This window comes from Mesoplodon bidens (assembly GCF_964165515.1).
Source record: "Mesoplodon bidens genome assembly, contig: HAP1_SCAFFOLD_196, whole genome shotgun sequence".
Classification (NCBI taxonomy): domain Eukaryota; kingdom Metazoa; phylum Chordata; class Mammalia; order Artiodactyla; family Ziphiidae; genus Mesoplodon; species Mesoplodon bidens.
Genome location: NW_027671428.1, coordinates 258,887 through 278,558, shown reverse-complemented (window position 1 = coordinate 278,558; position 19,672 = coordinate 258,887). Strand labels below are relative to the sequence as shown.

At 42.6% G+C, this 19,672-nt stretch overlaps 2 long non-coding RNA genes across 2 annotated transcripts in view; one reads left to right on the top strand and one right to left on the bottom strand.

The window, feature by feature from the left end:
* The window catches only part of LOC308611409, an 874,260-nt gene that overhangs the window by 626,843 nt on the left and 227,745 nt on the right, over positions 1-19,672 (top strand). The gene's annotated exons all lie outside the window — the stretch shown is intronic.
* Positions 3,560-19,672, bottom strand: part of LOC308611410 — a 124,086-nt gene continuing 107,973 nt past the window's right edge. Inside the window, exon 3 of the long non-coding RNA XR_014014896.1 lies at positions 3,560-3,627. This is a non-coding gene — a long non-coding RNA (uncharacterized lncRNA). The remainder of the gene's footprint in view (positions 3,628-19,672) is intronic.

The window sequence follows — 19,672 nt, the reverse complement described above, 5'->3', positions numbered from 1 at the left end:
GCAGGCCAGCCAGGGTTGTCCTGGCCCCGGGCACTCTTCCGGAAGCATCCCATTGTCCTGCCTGAGATACCCCAACTGTCCCGGCCCCCACTGCTTTTTTCCTTCCTCACCTCAGTCCGGAGAGAAATTCCAGCGGAATGTATGGGTGACACATCCTCCTCTTTACAGGAGGCAGCCTGGAAACTCCTGCAGAAAGGCCAGCAGAACCCCACTCACACCGGGCCACCAACAAAGCTGTGGCCCCTCACTCCCTCCCACCAGCACAGCCCTGAGACTGCTAACGGGGAAGAGAATATGGAGTCAGGCACAGCTTCAGGGGCTATTGCTGCCTGGAGCGCTGTTTATATTGACCTCAACCAGGCACACCTGGGCAGGGCCGGCCGGCAGGATAAGGCTGCCCACGTCAGCTAATCCACAACCCGCAGGGAATCACATTGTTGAAACGGGACCTCGCTAAGTCAGAATAGAAGGCAAGGAAAAAAAGGACACAATGCCCTTTGCAGCCCCGTAGATGAGTCTAGAGGTAATCACGTGACATGTAGTAAGTCAGAAAGTGAAAGACACATATCATATCATAACACTTATAGGTGTCACCTAAAAATGGATACAAGGGCAGATATTTCCACCGAGAAGGGCATTCAGAGATTCATTAAACAAACTTATGGTTCACCAATGGAAATGTGTGAGGATTGGTTTAATTACGATATTGGGGTTAACAGACTTATACAAACACAGATGACATATATAATCTCCAAAGACCTACGGAATACAAAAAGACTACTCAACATTCTGTCATAAGGTACATGGGAAATGGATCCCAGGAAAAACAGACATCTGTATATGTGTAAAAGAACCACATCTTCCACACCTCCAACAAGCCAAACATCGTAATCAAAGTTGCTGTAATAAAAAATAAAAATTAAATTAAAAACACGAACAAGAAGTAGGGAGACAAACTTGAGGGGCTTTCTCCAGCACATTCCATTCTAAATTCCAATCTAGAACACGACGTCCATTGAGGATCTGTTGCCCTAGTAACCAGATTAGGTAAGGGAGAACTGCTGCCACCTTGGTTCTGTTTCACACAACAGCAGCTTTAATCCCAGCGCTAATGGTCAGTTGATATACAAAATCATTGCAGGCCTGTAAAAGACACCTGCCCTGAAAACAAATCCTGGGGTCACATATCGACCAAAAAATTCAAAGGACGTCCATATTTCAAAACAACCGTTTCAAAAGGCATATTTTATGCACATTCGTTTTCTGCTTCTTTTTCTTTCTTTCTTTTTTGGTTAAAAAAACGGGAATGGAAAAAGGCATCCCTCAGAAGGGGCGAAAATAGTTGCAAACGAATCAATGGACAAAGGTTTAATCTCCAATACATATAAACAGCTCATGCAGCTTAATATTAAAAAAACAAACAACCCAATACAAAAATGGGCAGAAGATCTAAAGAGACGTTTCTTCAAAGAAGACACAGAGATGGCCAAGACGCACATGAAAAGCTGCTCAACAGCACTAATTATTAGAGAAATGCAAATCGAAACTACAATGAGGTATCAACTCACACCTGTTAGAATCGGCATCATCAGAAAATCTACAAACAACAAATTCTGGGGAGGGTGTAGACCAAAGGATCCCTCTTCCACTGTTGGTGGGAATGTAAATTGATACAGTCACTATGGAGAACACTATGGAGTTTCCTTAAAAAAACTAGAAAAAGAATTACCATCTGATCCAGCAATCCCACTTCTGGGAATAGACCCAGAGAAAACCATAAATCAAAAAGGCACATTCACCACAATGTTCATTGCAGCACTATTTACAAAGGCCAGGTAATGGAAGCAACCTAAATGCCAACACTCAGATGAATGGATAAAGATATGGTACATGTATAAAAAGGAATATTACTCAGCCATAAAATGAATGAAACTGGGTCATTTGTAGAGACATCGATGGATCTAGAGACTGTCATACAGAATGAGGTAAGTCAGAAATAGGAAAACAAATATTGTATATTAATGCATATATGTGGAACCTAAAAAATGGTACAGATGAACTGGTTTGCAGGGAACAAATAGAGACACACAGGTAGAGAACAAACGTATGGACACCAAGTGTGGGAAGCCATGGGGTGGTGGTGGTGGGATGAGTTGGGAGATTGAGATTAACCTGTATACATGTATAAGCATAAAATACATAACTAATAATAACCTGCTATATAAAAAAGTAAATAAAATTAAATTTCAAAATTTTAAAAAGTAAAATTTAAAAATAATACAGAAAAAAGTTCTTCCCTTCACATAGATGTATTTATAGGAATGAATTATTTCCATGCTTATATCTATAAATATATAAAAGAGGAATAAAATCTAACTTGAACCATAAAAGAAAAAAAAAAACCTGAACCCACCAGTTATACAGAGGAAAAACCTATCAGGGCACTTGCGCCAGCGGTAAACAATTCTGAAATTGTTTAGAAGTGGGGAATCTTCTCCCATACAGCCAGCAACACACACCCCACGCAAGGAGCGTCCTCATTGCAAAGCTGGGTGATCGTGCTGAGGCATCTCTGAATAAAGGTGAGCTGAGCCCCAGGCCAGCTGCTGCTGAACTGTTCCCACCCTTCCCAGGTAAAACACCTGAATATGTACAAGGGCTAGAAAGCATAGAGGAAGGACCGTGGAGACACACCAGTGACAGCACGCAGGCCAACTTGATGCCTGCAGCCCAGCCAGGGTTTTCCTGGCCCCGGGCGCTCTTCCGGAAACTTTCCATTGTCCTGCCTTAGATACCCCACCTGTCCCGTCCCCCACTGCTTTTTTCCTTCCTCACAACTGTCCGGAGAGAAATTCCAGCGGAAGGTATGGGTGACACATCCTCTTCTTTACAGGTGGCAGCTTGGCAACTCCTGCAGAAAGGCCAGCAGAACTCCACTCACACGGGGCCACCAACAAAGCTGTGGCCCCTCAGTCCCTCCCAGCAGCACAGCCCCGAAACTGCTCACGGGGCAGAGAATATGGAGGCAGGCACAGCTTCAGGGACTATTGCTGCCTGGAGCACTGTTTATATTGACCTCAACCAGGCACTCCTGGGGAGGGCCGGCCGGCAGGATAAGGCTGCCCACGTCAGCTAATTCAAAACCCTCAGGGAATCACAGTGTTGAAAATGGACCTCGCTAAAGCAGAATAGAATCCAAGGAAAAAAAGGACACAATGCCATTTGCAGCACCGTAGATGAGTCTAGAGGTTATCACGTGACTTGTAGTAAGTCAGAAAGTGAAAGACACATATCGTATCATATCACTTATAGGTGTTACATAAAAATGGATACGAGGGCAGATATTTCCACGGAGAAGGGCTATCACATATTCATTAAACAAACTTATGGTTCACCAATGGAAAGGTGTGAGGATTGGTTTCATTACGATATTGGGGTTAACAGACATATACAACAAATGTGACATATAAAATCACCAAAGACCTATGGAATACAAAGAGAGGACTACTCAACATTCTGTCTTAACGTACATGGGAAAAGGATCACAGGAAGAACAGATATGTGAATATGGGTAAAAGAACCATATCTTCCACACCTACAACAAGCCAAACATTGTAATCAAACTTGCTGTAATAAAAAATAAAAATTAAATTAAAAACACGAACAAGAAGTAGGGAGACAAAGTTGAGGGGCTTTCTCCTGGCACATTCCATTCTAAATTCCAATCTAGAACATGACTTCCATTGAGGCTCTGTTGCCCTAGTAACCAGAATTGGTAAGGGAGAACTGCTGCCACCTTGTGGCCGTTTCACACAACAGCAGATTTAATCCCAGCGCTAATGGTCAGTTGATATTCAAAATCATTGCAGGCCTGTAAATGACACCTGCCCTGAAAACAAATCCTGGGGTCACATATCGACCAAAAAATTTAAAGGACGTCCATATTTCAAAACGACCGTTTCAAAAGGCATATTTTATGCACATTAGTGTTCTGCTTCTTTGTCTTTCTTTCTTTTTTGGTTAAAAACACGGGAATGGAAAAAGGCATCCGTCAGAATGGGCGAAAATAGTTGCAAACGTATCAATGGACAAAGGTTTAATCTCCAATATATATAAACAGCTCATGCACCTTAATGTTAAAAAAACATAAAACCCAATACAAAAATGGGCAGAAGATCTAAAGAGACGTTTCTTCAAAGAAGACACAGAGAGGGACAAGACGCACATGAAAAGCTGATCAAGAGCACTAATTATTAGAGAAATGCAAATCAAAACTAAAATGAGGTATCCCCTCACACCTGTTAGAATCGGCATCATCAGAAAATCTACAAACAACAAATTCTGGGGAGGGTGTGGACAAAAGGAACCCTCTTCCACTATTGGTGGGAATGTAAATTGATACAGTCACTATGGAAAACAGTATGGAGTTTCCTTAAAAAAACTGGAAATAGAATTACCATCTGATCCAGCAATCCCACTTCTGGGCATATACCCAGAGAAAACCATAAATCAAAAAGGCACATTCACCACGATGTTCATTGCAGCACTATTTACAATAGCCAGGTAATGGAAGCAACCTAAATGCCCACAGACAGATGAATGGATAAAGATGGGGTACATATATAAAATGGAATATCACTCGGCCATAAAAAGGAATGAAACTGGGTCATTTGTAGAGACATCGATGGATCTAGACTGTCATACAGAATGAAGTAAGTCAGAAAGAGTAAAACAAATATTGTATATTAATGCATATATGTGGAAACTAAAAAATGGTACAGATGAACTGGTTTGCAGGGAAGAAATAGAGACACACAGGTAGAGAACAAACGTATGGACACCAAGTGTGGGAAGCCATGGGGTGGTGGTGGTGGGATGAGTTGGAAGTTTGAGATTGACCTATATACATGTATATGCATAAAATACATAACTAATAATAACCCGCTGTATAAAAAAGTAAATAAAATTAAATTTCAAAATTTTAAAATATAAAATTTAAAAATAAAACAGAAAAAAGTTCTTCCCTTCACACAGATGTATTTATAGGAATGAATTATTTCCATGCTTATACCTATAAATACATAAAAGAGGAATAAAATATAACTTGAACCATAAATGAAAAAAAAACCTGAACCCACCAGTTATACAGAGGAAAACCCTATCAGGACACCTGCTCCAGTGGTAAACAATTCTGAAATTGGTCAGAGGTGGGGAATCATCTTCCATACAGCCAGGAACCCAACCCCCATGCAAGGAGCGTCCTCATTGCAAAGCTGGGGGACCGTGCCGAGGCATCTCTGAATACAGGTGAGCTGAGCCCCAGGCCAGCTGCTGCTGAACTGTTCCCACCCATCCCAGGTAAAACACCTGAATATGTACAAAGGCTTGAAAGCCTAGAGGAAGGGCCGTGGAGCCACACCAGCGACAGCACGCAGGCCAACTAGGTGACTGCAGGCCAGCCAGGGTGATCCTGTCCCCGGGCGCACTTCTGGAAGCTTTCCATTGTCCTGCCTGAGATACCCCTCTTGCCTCGGCCCCCACTGCTTTTTTCCTTCCTCACCTCTGTCCGGAGAGAAATTCCAGCGGAAGGTATGGGTGACATATCCTCTTCTTTACAGGTGGCAGCCTGGCAACTCCTGCAGAAAGGCCAGCAGATCCCCACTCACACCGGGCCACCAACAAAGCTGTGGCCCCTCACTCCCTCCCACCAGCACAGCCCCGAGACTGCTGACGAGGCAGAGAATATGGAGTCAGGCACAGCTTCATGGTCTATTGCTGCCTGGAGCGCTGTTTATATTGACCTCAACCAGGCAGACCTGGGGAGGGCCGGCCGGCAGGGTAAGGCTGCCCAGGTCAGCTAATCCACAACACTCAGGGAATCACATTGTTGTAAATGGACCTCGCAAAGGCACAATAGAAGTCAAGGAAAATAAGGACACAATGACATTTGCAGCACCGTAGATGAGTCTAGAGGTAATCACGTGACTTGTAGTAAGTCAGAAAGTGAAAGACACATATCATTTCATATCACTTATAGGTGTTACCTAAAATAGAAACCAGGGCAGTCATTTCCACTGAGAAGTGCAATCATAGATTCATTAAACAAACTTATGGTCCACCAATGGAAAGGTGTGAGGATTGGTTTCATTACGATATCGGTGTTAACAGACATATACAAACAGAGGTGACATATATAATCACCAAAGACCTACGCAATACCAAGAGAAGACTACTCAACATTCTCTCATAACGTACATGGGAAAAGGATCCCAGGAAGAACAGACATCTGTATATGTGTAAAAGAACCACATCTTCCACACCTACAACAAGCCAAACATTGTAATCAAACTTGCTATAATAAAAAATAAAAAAATTAAATTAAAAATACGAACAAGATGTAGGGAGTCAAACTTGAGGGGCTTTCTCCTGGCACATTCCATTCTAAATTCCAATCTAGAACATGTCGTCCTTTGAGGCTCTGTTGCCCTAGTAACCAGTTGTGTTAAGGGAGAACTGCTGCCACCTAGTGGCCGTTTCACACAACAGCAGCTTTAATCCCAGCGCTAAAGGTCAGTTGATATTCAAAATCATTGCAGGCGTGTAAATGACACCTGCCCTGAAAACAAATCTTAGGGCCACATATCGACCAAAAAATTTAAAGGACGTCCATATTTCAAAACGCCCGTTTCAAAAGGCATATTTTATGCACATTAGTGTTCTGCTTCTTTTTCTTTCTTTCTTTTTTAGTTAAAAACACGGGAATGGAAAAAGGCATCCCTCAGAAGGGGCGAAAATAGTTGCAAACGAATCAATGGACAAAGGTTTAATCTCCAATATATATAAACAGCTCATGCAGCTTATTAAAAAAACAAATAACCCAATACAAAAATGGGCAGAAGATCTAAAGAGACGTTTCTTCAAAGAAGACACGGAGATGGCCAAGACGTACATGAAAAGCTGCTCAAGAGCACTAATTATTAGAGAAATGCAAATCAAAACTACAATGAGGTATCCCCTCACACCTGTTAGAATCGGCATCATCAGAAAATCTACAAACAACAAATTCTGGGGAGGGTGTGGACAAAAGGAGCCCTCTTCCACTATTGGTGGGAATGTAAATTGATACAGTCACTACGGAGAAGAGTATGGAGTTTCCTTTAAAAAACTAGAAATAGAATTACCATCTGACCCATCAATCACACTTTTGGGCATATACCCAGAGACAACCATAAATCAAAAAGGCACATTCACCACAAGGTTCATTGCAGCACTATTTACAATAGCCAGGTAATGGAAGCAACCTAAATGCCCACAGACAGATGAATGGATAAAGAAGGGGTACATATATAAAATGGAATATTACTCGGCCATAAAAAGGAATGAAACTGGGTCATTTGTAGAGACATCGATGGATCTAGAGACTGTCATACAGAATGAAGTAAGTCAGAAAGAGGAAAACAAATATTGTATATTAATGCATATATGTGGAACCTAAAAAATGGTACAGATGAACTGGTTAGCAGGGAAGAAGTAGAGACACAGAGGTAGAGGACAAACGTATGGACACCAAGTGTGGGAAGCCATGGGATGGTGCTGGTGCGATGAGTTGGGAGTTTGAGATTGACCGGTATACATGTATATGCATAAAATACATAAGTGATAATAACCTGCTGTATAAAAAAGTAAATAAAATTAAATTTAAAAATTTAAAAAAATAAAACTTGGAAATAAAACAGAAAAAAGTTCTTCCCTTCAAACAGATGTATTTATAGAAATGAATTATTTCCATGCTTATATCTATAAAGACATAAAAGAGGAATAAAATCTAAGCTGAACCATAAACGGAAAAATACCTGAACCCACCAGTTTTACAGAGGAAAACCCTATCAGGGCACTTGCTCCAGCGGTAAACAATTCTGAAATTGGTCAGAGGTGTGGAATCATCACCCATCCAGCCAGCAACCCAACCCCCACGCAAGGAGCGTCCTCATTGCAAAGCTGGGAGACCGTGCCGAGGCATCTCTGAATAAAGGTGAGCTGCGCCCCAGTCCAGCTGCTGCTGAACTGTTCCCACCCTTCCCAGGTAAAACACCTGAATATTTACAAGGGCTTGAAAGCCTAGAGGAATGGCCGCGGAGCCACTCCAGCAACAGCACGCAGGCCAACGTGGTGACTGCAGGTCAGCCAAGGTTGTCCTGGCCCCGTGCCCTCTTCCGGAAGCTTCCCATTATCCTGCCTGAGATACCCCTCCTGTCCCGGTCCCCACTGCTTTTTTCCTTCCTCACCTCTGTCCGGAGAGAAATTCCAGCGGAAGGTATGGGTGACATATCCTCTTCTTTACAGGTGGCAGCCTGGCAGCTCCTGCAGAAAGGCCAGCAGAACCCCACTCACACCAGGCCACCAACAAATCTGTGGCCCCTATTTCCCTCCCACCAGCTCAGCCCCGAGACTGCTGACGGGGCAGAGAATATGGAGTCAGGCACAGCTTCAGGGGCTCTTGCTCCCTGGAGCGCTGTTTATATTGACCTCAACCAGGCACACCTAGGGAGGGCAGGCCGGCAGGGTAAGGCTGCCCAGGTCAGCTAATCCACAACCCTCAGGAAATCACATTGTTGAAAATGGACCTCGCTAAGGCAGAATAGAAGCCAAGGAAAATAAGGACACAATGCCATTTGCAGCACCGTAGATGAGTCTAGAGTTAATCACGTGACTTGTAGTAAGTCAGAAAGTGAAAGACACATATCATATCATATCACTTATAGGTGTTACCTAAAATAGATAGCAGGGCAGTTATTTCCACTGAGAAGTGCAATCACAGGTTCATTAAACAAGCTTATGGTTCACCAATGGAAAGGTGTGAGGTTTGGTTTCATTACGATATCGGGGTTAACAGACATATACAAACAGAGGTGACATATATAATCACCAAAGACCTATGGAATACCAAGAGAAGACTACTCGACATTCTGTCATAACGTACATGGGTAAAGGATCCCAGGAAGAACAGACATCTGTATATGTGTAAAAGAACCACATCTTCGACACCTACAATAAGCCAAACATTGTAATCATACTTGCTGTAATAAAAAATAAAAAATTAAATTAAAAATACGAACAAGAAGTAGGGAGACAAACTTGAGGGGCTTTCTCCTGGCACATTCCATTCTAAATTCCAATCTAGAACACGACTTCCATTGAGGCTCTGTTGCCCTAGTAACCAGATTTGGTAAGGGATAACTGCTGCCACCTTGTGTCCGTTTCACACAACAGCAGCTTTAATCCCAGCGCTAATGGTCAGTTGATATTCAAAATCATTGCAGGCCTGTAAATGACACCTGCCCTGAAAACAAATCCTGGGGTCATATATCGACCAAAAAATTCAAAGGACGTCCATATTTCAAAACGACCGTTTCAAAAGGCATATTTTATGCACATTAGTGTTCTGCTTCTTTGTCTTTCTTTCTTTTTTGGTTAAAAAGACGGGAATGGAAAAAGGCATCCCTCAGAATGGGCGAAAATAGTTGCAAACGAATCAATGGACAAAGGTTTAATCTCCAATATATATAAACAGCTCATGCACCTTAATGTTAAAAAAACAAAAAACCCAATACAAAAATGGGCAGAAGATCTAAAGAGACGTTTCTTCAAAGAAGACACAGAGAGGGCCAAGACGCACATGAAAAGCTGCTCAAGAGCACTAAGTATTAGAGAAATGCAAATCAAAACTACAATGAGGTATCCCCTCACACTTGTTAGAATCGGCATCATCAGAAAATCTACAAACAACAAATTCTAGGGAGGGTGTGGACAAAAGGAAGCCTCTTCCACTATTGGTGGGAATGTAAATTGATACAGTCACTATGGAGAACAGTATGGAGTTTCCTTAAAAAAACTAGAAATAGAATTACCATCTGATCCAGCAATCCCACTTCTGGGCATATACCCAGAGAAAACCATAAATCAAAAAGGCACATTCACCACGATGTTCATTGCAGCACTATTTACAATAGCCAGGTAATGGAAGCAACATAAATGCCCACAGACAGATGAATGGATAAAGATGGGGTACATATATAAAATGAGATATTACTCGGCCATAAAAAGGAATGAAACTGGGTCATTTGTAGAGACATCGATGGATCTAGAGACTGTCATACAGAATGAAGTAAGTCAGAAAGAGGAAAACAAATATTGTATATTAATGCATATATGTGGAACCTAAAAAAATGATACAGATGAACTGGTTTGCAGGGAAGAAATAGAGACGCAGAGGTAGAGAACAAACGTATGGACACCAAGTGTGGGAAGCCATGGGGTGGTGGTGGTGGGATGAGTTGGGAGATTGGGATTGACCTGTATACATGTATATGCATAAAATACATAAGTGATAATAACCTGCTGTATAAAAAAGCAAATAAAATTAAATTTAAAAATTTAAAAAAATAAAACTTAAAAATAAAACAGAAAATAGTTCTTCCCTTCACACAGATGTATTTATAGAAATGAATTATTTCCATGCTTATATCTATAAATACATAAAAGAGGAATAAAATCTAAGTTGAACCATAAACGAAAAAATACCTGAACCCACCAGTTGTACAGAGGAAAACCCTATCAGGGCACTTGCTCCAGCGGTAAACAATTCTGAAATTGGTCAGAGGTGTGGAATCATCACCCATCCAGCCAGCAACCCAACCCCACACAAGGAGCGTCCTCATTGCAAAGCTGGGAGACCGTGCCGAGGCATCTCTGAATAAAGGTGAGCTGAGCCCCAGTCCAGCTGCTGCTGAACTGTTCCCACCCTTCCCAGGTAAAACACCTGAATATGTACAAGGGCTTGAAAGCCTAGAGGAAGGGCCGCGGAGCCACACCAGCGACAGCACGCAGGCCAACGTGGTGACTGCAGGTCAGCCAAGGTTGTCCTGGCCCCGTGCGCTCTTCCGGAAGCTTTCCATTATCCTGCCTGTGAAACCCCTCCTGACCCGGTCCCCACTGCTTTTTTCCTTCCTCACCTCTGTCCGGAGAGAAATTCCAGCGGAAGGTATGGGTGACACATCCTCTTCTTTACAGGTGGCAGCCTGGCAACTCCTGCAGAAAGGCCAGCAGAACCCCACTCACACCAGGCCACCAACAAAGCTGTGGCCCCTATTTCCCTCACACCAGCTCAGCCCCGAGACTGCTGACGGGGCAGAGAATATGGAGTCAGGCACAGCTTCAGGGGCTATTGCTGCCTGGAGCGCTGTTTCTATTGACCTCAACCAGGCACACCTGGGGAGGGCCGGCCGGCAGGGTAAGGCTGCCCAGGTCAGCTAATCCACAACCCTCAGGGAATCATATTGTTGAAAATGGACCTCGCTAAGGCAGAATAGAAGCCAAGGAAAATAAGGACACAATGCCATTTGCAGCACCGTAGATGAGTCTAGAGGTAATCACGTGACTTGTAGTAAGTCAGAAAGTGAAAGACACATATCATATCATATCACTTATAGGTTTTACCTAAAATAGATAGCAGGGCAGTTATTTCCACTGAGAAGTGCAATCACAGGTTCATTAAACAAGCTTATGGTTCACCAATGGAAAGGTGTGAGGATTGGTTTCATTACGATATCGGGGTTAACAGACATATACAAACAGAGGTGACATATATAATCACCAGAGACCTATGGAATACCAAGAGAAGACTACTCAACATTCTGTCATAACGTACATGGGTAAAGGATCCCAGGAAGAACAGACATCTGTATATGTGTAAAAGAACCACATCTTCGACACCTACAATAAGCCAAACATTGTAATCATACTTGCTGTAATAAAAAATAAAAAATTATATTAAAAATACGAACAAGAAGTAGGGAGACAAACTTGAGGGGCTTTCTCCTGGCACATTCCATTCTAAATTCCAATCTAGAACACGACTTCCATTGAGGCTCTGTTGCCCTAGTAACCAGATTTGCTAAGGGATAACTGCTGCCAGCTTGTGGCTGTTTCACACAACAGCACCTTTAATCCCAGCGCTAATGGTCAGTTGATATTCAAAATCACTGCAGGCCTGTAAATGACACCTGCCCTGAAAACAAATCCTGGGGTCACATATCGACCAAAAAATTCAAAGGACGTCCATATTTCAAAATGACCGTTTCAAAAGGCATATTTTATGCACATTAGTGTTCTGCTTCTTTGTCTTTCTTTCTTTTTTGGTTAAAAAGACGAGAATGGAAAAAGGCATCCCTCAGAATGGGCGAAAATAGTTGCAAATGAATCAGTGGACAAAGGTTTAATCTCCAATATATATAAACAGCTCATGCACCTTAATGTTAAAAAAACAAAAAACCCAATACAAAAATGGGCAGAAGATCTAAATAGACGTTTCTTCAAAGAAGACACAGAGAGGGCCAAGACGCACATGAAAAGCTGCTCAAGAGCACTAATTATTAGAGAAATGCAAATCAAAACTACAATGAGGTATCCCCTCACACCTGTTAGAATCGGCATCATCAGAAAATCTACAAACAACAAATTCTGGGGAGGGTGTGGACAAAAGGAACCCTCTTCCACTATTGGTGGGAATGTAAATTGATACAGTCACTATGGAGAACAGTATGGAGTTTCCTTAAAAAAACTAGAAATAGAATTACCATCTGATCCAGCAATCCCACTTCTGGGCATATACCCAGAGAAAACCATAAATCAAAAAGGCACATTCACCACGATGTTCATTGCAGCACTATTTACAATAGCCAGGTAATGGAAGCAACCTAAATGCCCACAGACAGATGAATGGATAAAGATGGGGTACATATATAAAATGGAATATTACTCGGCCATAAAAAGGAATGAAACTGGGTCATTTGTGGACACATCGATGGATCTAGAGACTGTCATACAGAATGAAGTAAGTCAGAAAGAGGAAAACAAATATTGTATATTAATGCATATATGTGGAACCTAAAAAAATGATACAGATGAACTGGTTTGCAGGGAAGAAATAGAGACGCAGAGGTAGAGAACAAACGTATGGACACCAAGTGTGGGAAGCCATGGGGTGGTGGTGGTGGGATGAGTTGGGAGATTGGGATTGACCTGTATACATGTATATGCATAAAATACATAAGTGATAATAACCTGCTGTATAAAAAAGTAAATAAAATTAAATTTAAAAATTTAAAAAAATAAAACTTAAAAATAAAACAGAAAATAGTTCTTCCCTTCACACAGATGTATTTATAGAAATGAATTATTTCCATGCTTATATCTATAAATACATAAAAGAGGAATAAAATCTAAGTTGAACCATAAACGAAAAAATACCTGAACCCACCAGTTGTACAGAGGAAAACCCTATCAGGGCACTTGCTCCAGCGGTAAACAATTCTGAAATTGGTCAGAGGTGTGGAATCATCACCCATCCAGCCAGCAACCCAACCCCACGCAAGGAGCGTCCTCATTGCAAAGCTGGGAGACCGTGCCGAGGCATCTCTGAATAAAGGTGAGCTGAGCCCCAGTCCAGCTGCTGCTGAACTGTTCCCACCCTTCCCAGGTAAAACACCTGAATATGTACAAGGGCTTGAAAGCCTAGAGGAAGGGCCGCGGAGCCACACCAGCGACAGCACGCAGGCCAACGTGGTGACTGCAGGTCAGCCAAGGTTGTCCTGGCCCCGTGCGCTCTTCCGGAAGCTTTCCATTATCCTGCCTGTGAAACCCCTCCTGACCCGGTCCCCACTGCTTTTTTCCTTCCTCACCTCTGTCCGGAGAGAAATTCCAGCGGAAGGTATGGGTGACACATCCTCTTCTTTACAGGTGGCAGCCTGGCAACTCCTGCAGAAAGGCCAGCAGAACCCCACTCACACCAGGCCACCAACAAAGCTGTGGCCCCTATTTCCCTCCCACCAGCTCAGCCCCGAGACTGCTGACGGGGCAGAGAATATGGATTCAGGCACAGATTCAGGGGCTATTGCTGCCTGGAGCGCTGTTTCTATTGACCTCAACCAGGCACACCTGGGGAGGGCCGGCCGGCAGGGTAAGGCTGCCCAGGTCAGCTAATCCACACCCCTCAGGGAATCATATTGTTGAAAATGGACCGCGCTAAGGCAGAATAGAAGCCAAGGAAAATAAGGACACAATGCCATTTGCAGCACCGTAGATGAGTCTAGAGGTAATCACGTGACTTGTAGTAAGTCAGAAAGTGAAAGACACATATCATATCATATCACTTATAGGTTTTACCTAAAATAGATAGCAGGGCAGTTATTTCCACTGAGAAGTGCAATCACAGGTTCATTAAACAAGCTTATGGTTCACCAATGGAAAGGTGTGAGGATTGGTTTCATTACGATATCGGGGTTAACAGACATATACAAACAGAGGTGACATATATAATCACCAAAGACCTATGGAATACCAAGAGAAGACTACTCAACATTCTGTCATAACGTACATGGGTAAAGGATCCTAGGAAGAACAGACATCTGTATATGTGTAAAAGAACCACATCTTCGACACCTACAATAAGCCAAACATTGTAATCATACTTGCTGTAATAAAAAATAAAAAATTAAATTAAAAATACAAACAAGAAGTAGGGAGACAAACTTGAGGGGCTTTCTCCTGGCACATTCCATTCTAAATTCCAATCTAGAACACGACTTCCATTGAGGCTCTGTTGCCCTAGTAACCAGATTTGCTAAGGGATAACTGCTGCCACCTTGTGGCTGTTTCACACAACAGCACCTTTAATCCCAGCGCTAATGGTCAGTTGATATTCAAAATCACTGCAGGCCTGTAAATGACACCTGCCCTGAAAACAAATCCTGGGGTCACATATCGACCAAAAAATTCAAAGGACGTCCATATTTCAAAATGACCGTTTCAAAAGGCATATTTTATGCACATTAGTGTTCTGCTTCTTTGTCTTTCTTTCTTTTTTGGTTAAAAAGACGAGAATGGAAAAAGGCATCCCTCAGAATGGGCGAAAATAGTTGCAAATGAATCAGTGGACAAAGGTTTAATCTCCAATATATATAAACAGCTCATGCACCTTAATGTTAAAAAAACAAAAAACCCAATACAAAAATGGGCAGAAGATCTAAAGAGACGTTTCTTCAAAGAAGACACAGAGAGGGCCAAGACGCACATGAAAAGCTGCTCAAGAGCACTAATTATTAGAGAAATGCAAATCAAAACTACAATGAGGTATCCCCTCACACCTGTTAGAATCGGCATCATCAGAAAATCTACAAACAACAAATTCTGAGGAGGGTGTGGACAAAAGGAACCCTCTTCCACTATTGGTGGGAATGTAAATTGATACAGTCACTATGGAGAACAGTATGGAGTTTCCTTAAAAAAACTAGAAATAGAATTACCATCTGATCCAGCAATCCCACTTCTGGGCATATACCCAGAGAAAACCATAAATCAAAAAGGCACATTCACCACGATGTTCATTGCAGCACTATTTACAATAGCCAGGTAATGGAAGCAAACTAAATGCCCACAGACAGATGAATGGATAAAGATGGGGTACATATATAAAATGGAATATTACTCGGCCATAAAAAGGAATGAAACTGGGTCATTTGTAGACACATCGATGGATCTAGAGACTGTCATACAGAATGAAGTAAGTCAGAAAGAGGAAAACAAATATTGTATATTAATGCATATATGTGGAACCTAAAAAAATGATACAGATGAACTGGTTTGCAGGGAAGAAATAGAGACGCAGAGGTAGAGAACAAACGTATGGACACCAAGTGTGGGAAGCCATGGGGTGGTGGTGGTGGGATGAGTTGGGAGATTGGGATTGACCTGTATACATGTATATGCATAAAATACATAAGTGATAATAACCTGCTGTATAAAAAAGTAAATAAAATTAAATTTAAAAATTTAAAAAATAAAACTTAAAAATAAAACAGAAAATAGTTCTTCCCTTCACACAGATGTATTTATAGAAATGAATTATTTCCATGCTTATATCTATAAATACATAAAAGAGGAATAAAATCTAAGTTGAACCATAAACGAAAAAATACCTGAACCCACCAGTTGTACAGAGGAAAACCCTATCAGGGCACTTGCTCCAGCGGTAAACAATTCTGAAATTGGTCAGAGTTGTGGAATCATCACCCATCCAGCCAGCAACCCAACCCCACGCAAGGAGCGTCCTCATTGCAAAGCTGGGAGACCGTGCCGAGGCATCTCTGAATAAAGGTGAGCTGAGCCCCAGTCCAGCTGCTGCTGAACTGTTCCCACCCTTCCCAGGTAAAACACCTGAATATGTACAAGGGCTTGAAAGCCTAGAGGAAGGGCCGCGGAGCCACACCAGCGACAGCACGCAGGCCAACGTGGTGACTGCAGGTCAGCCAAGGTTGTCCTGGCCCCGTGCGCTCTTCCGGAAGCTTTCCATTATCCTGCCTGTGAAACCCCTCCTGACCCGGTCCCCACTGCTTTTTTCCTTCCTCACCTCTGTCCGGAGAGAAATTCCAGCGGAAGGTATGGGTGACACATCCTCTTCTTTACAGGTGGCAGCCTGGCAACTCCTGCAGAAAGGCCAGCAGAACCCCACTCACACCAGGCCACCAACAAAGCTGTGGCCCCTATTTCCCTCCCACCAGCTCAGCCCCGAGACTGCTGACGGGGCAGAGAATATGGAGTCAGGCACAGCTTCAGGGGCTATTGCTGCCTGGAGCGCTGTTTCTATTGACCTCAACCAGGCACACCTGGGGAGGGCCGGCCGGCAGGGTAAGGCTGCCCAGGTCAGCTAATCCACAACCCTCAGGGAATCATATTGTTGAAAATGGACCTCGCTAAGGCAGAATAGAAGCCAAGGAAAATAAGGATACAATGCCATTTGCAGCACCGTAGATGAGTCTAGAGGTAATCACGTGACTTGTAGTAAGTCAGAAAGTGAAAGACACATATCATATCATATCACTTATAGGTGTTGCCTAAAATAGATAGCAGGGCAGTTATTTCCACTGAGAAGTGCAATCACAGGTTCATTAAACAAGCTTATGGTTCACCAATGGAAAGGTGTGAGGATTGGTTTCATTACGATATCGGGGTTAACAGACATATACAAACAGATGTGACATATATAATCACCAAAGACCTATGGAATACCAAGAGAAGACTACTCAACATTCTGTCATAACGTACATGGGTAAAGGATCCCAGGAAGAACAGACATCTGTATATGTGTAAAAGAACCACATCTTCGACACCTACAATAAGCCAAACATTGTAATCATACTTGCTGTAATAAAAAATAAAAAAATTAAATTAAAAATACGAACAAGAAGTAGGGAGACAAACTTGAGGGGCTTTCTCCTGGCATATTCCATTCTAAATTCCAATCTAGAACACGACTTCCATTGAGGCTCTGTTGCCCTAGTAACCAGATTTGGTAAGGGATAACTGCTGCCACCTAGTGGCCGTTTCACACAACAGCAGGTATAATCCCAGCGCTAATGGTCAGTTGATACTCAAAATCATTGCAGGCCTGTAAATGACACCTGCCCTGAAAACAAATCCTGGGGTCACATATCGACCAAAAAATTCAAAGGACGTCCATATTTCAAAACGACCGTTTCAAAAGGCATATTTTATGCACATTAGTGTTCTGCTTCTTTGTCTTTCTTTCTTTTTTGGTTAAAAAGACATGAATGGAAAAAGGCATCCCTCAGAATGGGCGAAAAGAGTTGCAAACGAATCAATGGACAAAGGTTTAATCTCCAATATATATAAACAGCTCATGCACCTTAATGTTTAAAAAACAAAAAACCCAATACAAAAATGGGCAGAAGATCTAAAGAGACGTTTCTTCAAAGAAGACACAGAGAGGGACAAGACGCACATGAAAAGCTGCTCAAGAGCACTAATTATTAGAGAAATGCAAATCAAAACTACAATGAGGTAACCCCACACACCTGTTAGAATCGGCATCATCAGAAAATCTACAAACAACAAATTCTGGGGAGGGTGTGGACAAAAGGAACCCTCTTCCACTATTGGTGGGAATGTAAATTGATACAGTCACTATGGAGAAGAGTATGGAGTTTCCTTAAAAATACTAGAAATAGAATTACCATCTGATCCAGCAATCCCACTTCTGGGCATATACCCAGAGAAAACCATAAATCAAAAAGGCACGTTCACCACGATGTTCATTGCAGCACTATTTACAATAGCCAGGTAATGGAAGCAACTTAAATGCCCACAGACAGATGAATGGATATAGATGGGGTACATATATAAAATGGAATATTACTCGGCCATAAAAAGGAATGAAACTGGGTCATTTGTAGAGACATCGATGGATCTAGAGACTGTCATACAGAATGAAGTATGTCAGAAAGAGGAAAACAAATATTGTATATTAATGCATATATGTGGAACCTAAAAAATGATACAGATGAACTGGTTTGCAGGGAAGAAATAGAGACGCAGAGGTAGAGAACAAACTTATGGACACCAAGTGTGGGAAGCCATGGTGTGGTGGTGGTGGGTTGAGTTGGGAGATTGGGATTGACCTGTATACATGTATATGCATAAAATACATAAGTGATAATAACCTGCTGTATAAAAAAGTAAATAAAATTAAATTTAAAAATTTAAAAAAATAAAACTTAATACTAAAACAGAAAAAAGTTCTTCCCTTCACACAGATGTATTTATAGAAATGAATTATTTCCATGCTTATATCTATAAATACATAAAAGAGGAATAAAATCTAAGTTGAACCATAAACGAAAAAATACCTGAACCCACCAGTTGTACAGAGGAAAACACTATCAGGGCACTTGCTCCAGCGGTAAACAATTCTGAAATTGGTCAGAGGTGTGGAATCATCACCCATCCAGCCAGCAAACCAACCCCACGCAAGGAGCGTCCTCATTGCAAAGCTGGGAGACCGTGCCGAGGCATCTCTGAATAAAGGTGAGCTGAGCCCCAGTCCAGCTGCGGCTGAACTGTTCCCACCCTTCCCAGGTAAAACACCTGAATATGTACAAGGGCTTGAAAGCCTAGAGGAAGGGCTGCGGAGCCACACCAGCGACAGCACGCAGGCCAACATGGTGACTGCAGGTCAGCCAAGGTTGTCCTGGCCCCGTGCGCTCTTCCGGAAGCTTTCCATTATCCTGCCTGAGATACTCCTCCTGTCCCGGTCCCCACTGATTTTTCCTTCCTCACCTCTGTCCGGAGAGAAATTCCAGTGGAAGGTATGTGTGACACATCCTCTTCTTTACAGGTGGCAGCCTGGCAACTCCTGCAGAAAGGCCAGCAGAACCCCACTCACACCAGGCCACCAACAAAGCTGTGGCCCCTATTTCCCTCCCACCAGCTCAGCCCCGAGACTGCTGACGGGGCAGAGAATATGGAGTCAGGCACAGCTTCAGGGGCTATTGCCGCCTGGAGCGCTGTTTCTACTGACCTCAACCAGGCACACTTGGGGAGGGCCGGGCGGCAGGGTAAGGCTGCCCAGGTCAGCTAATCCACAACCCTCAGGGAATCACATTGTTGAAAATGGACCTCGCTAAGGCAGAATAGAAGCCAAGGAAAATAAGGACACAATGCCATTTGCAGCACCGTAGATGAGTCTAGAGGTAATCACGTGACTTGTAGTAAGTCAGAAAGTGAAAGACACATATCATATCATATCACTTAGAGGTGT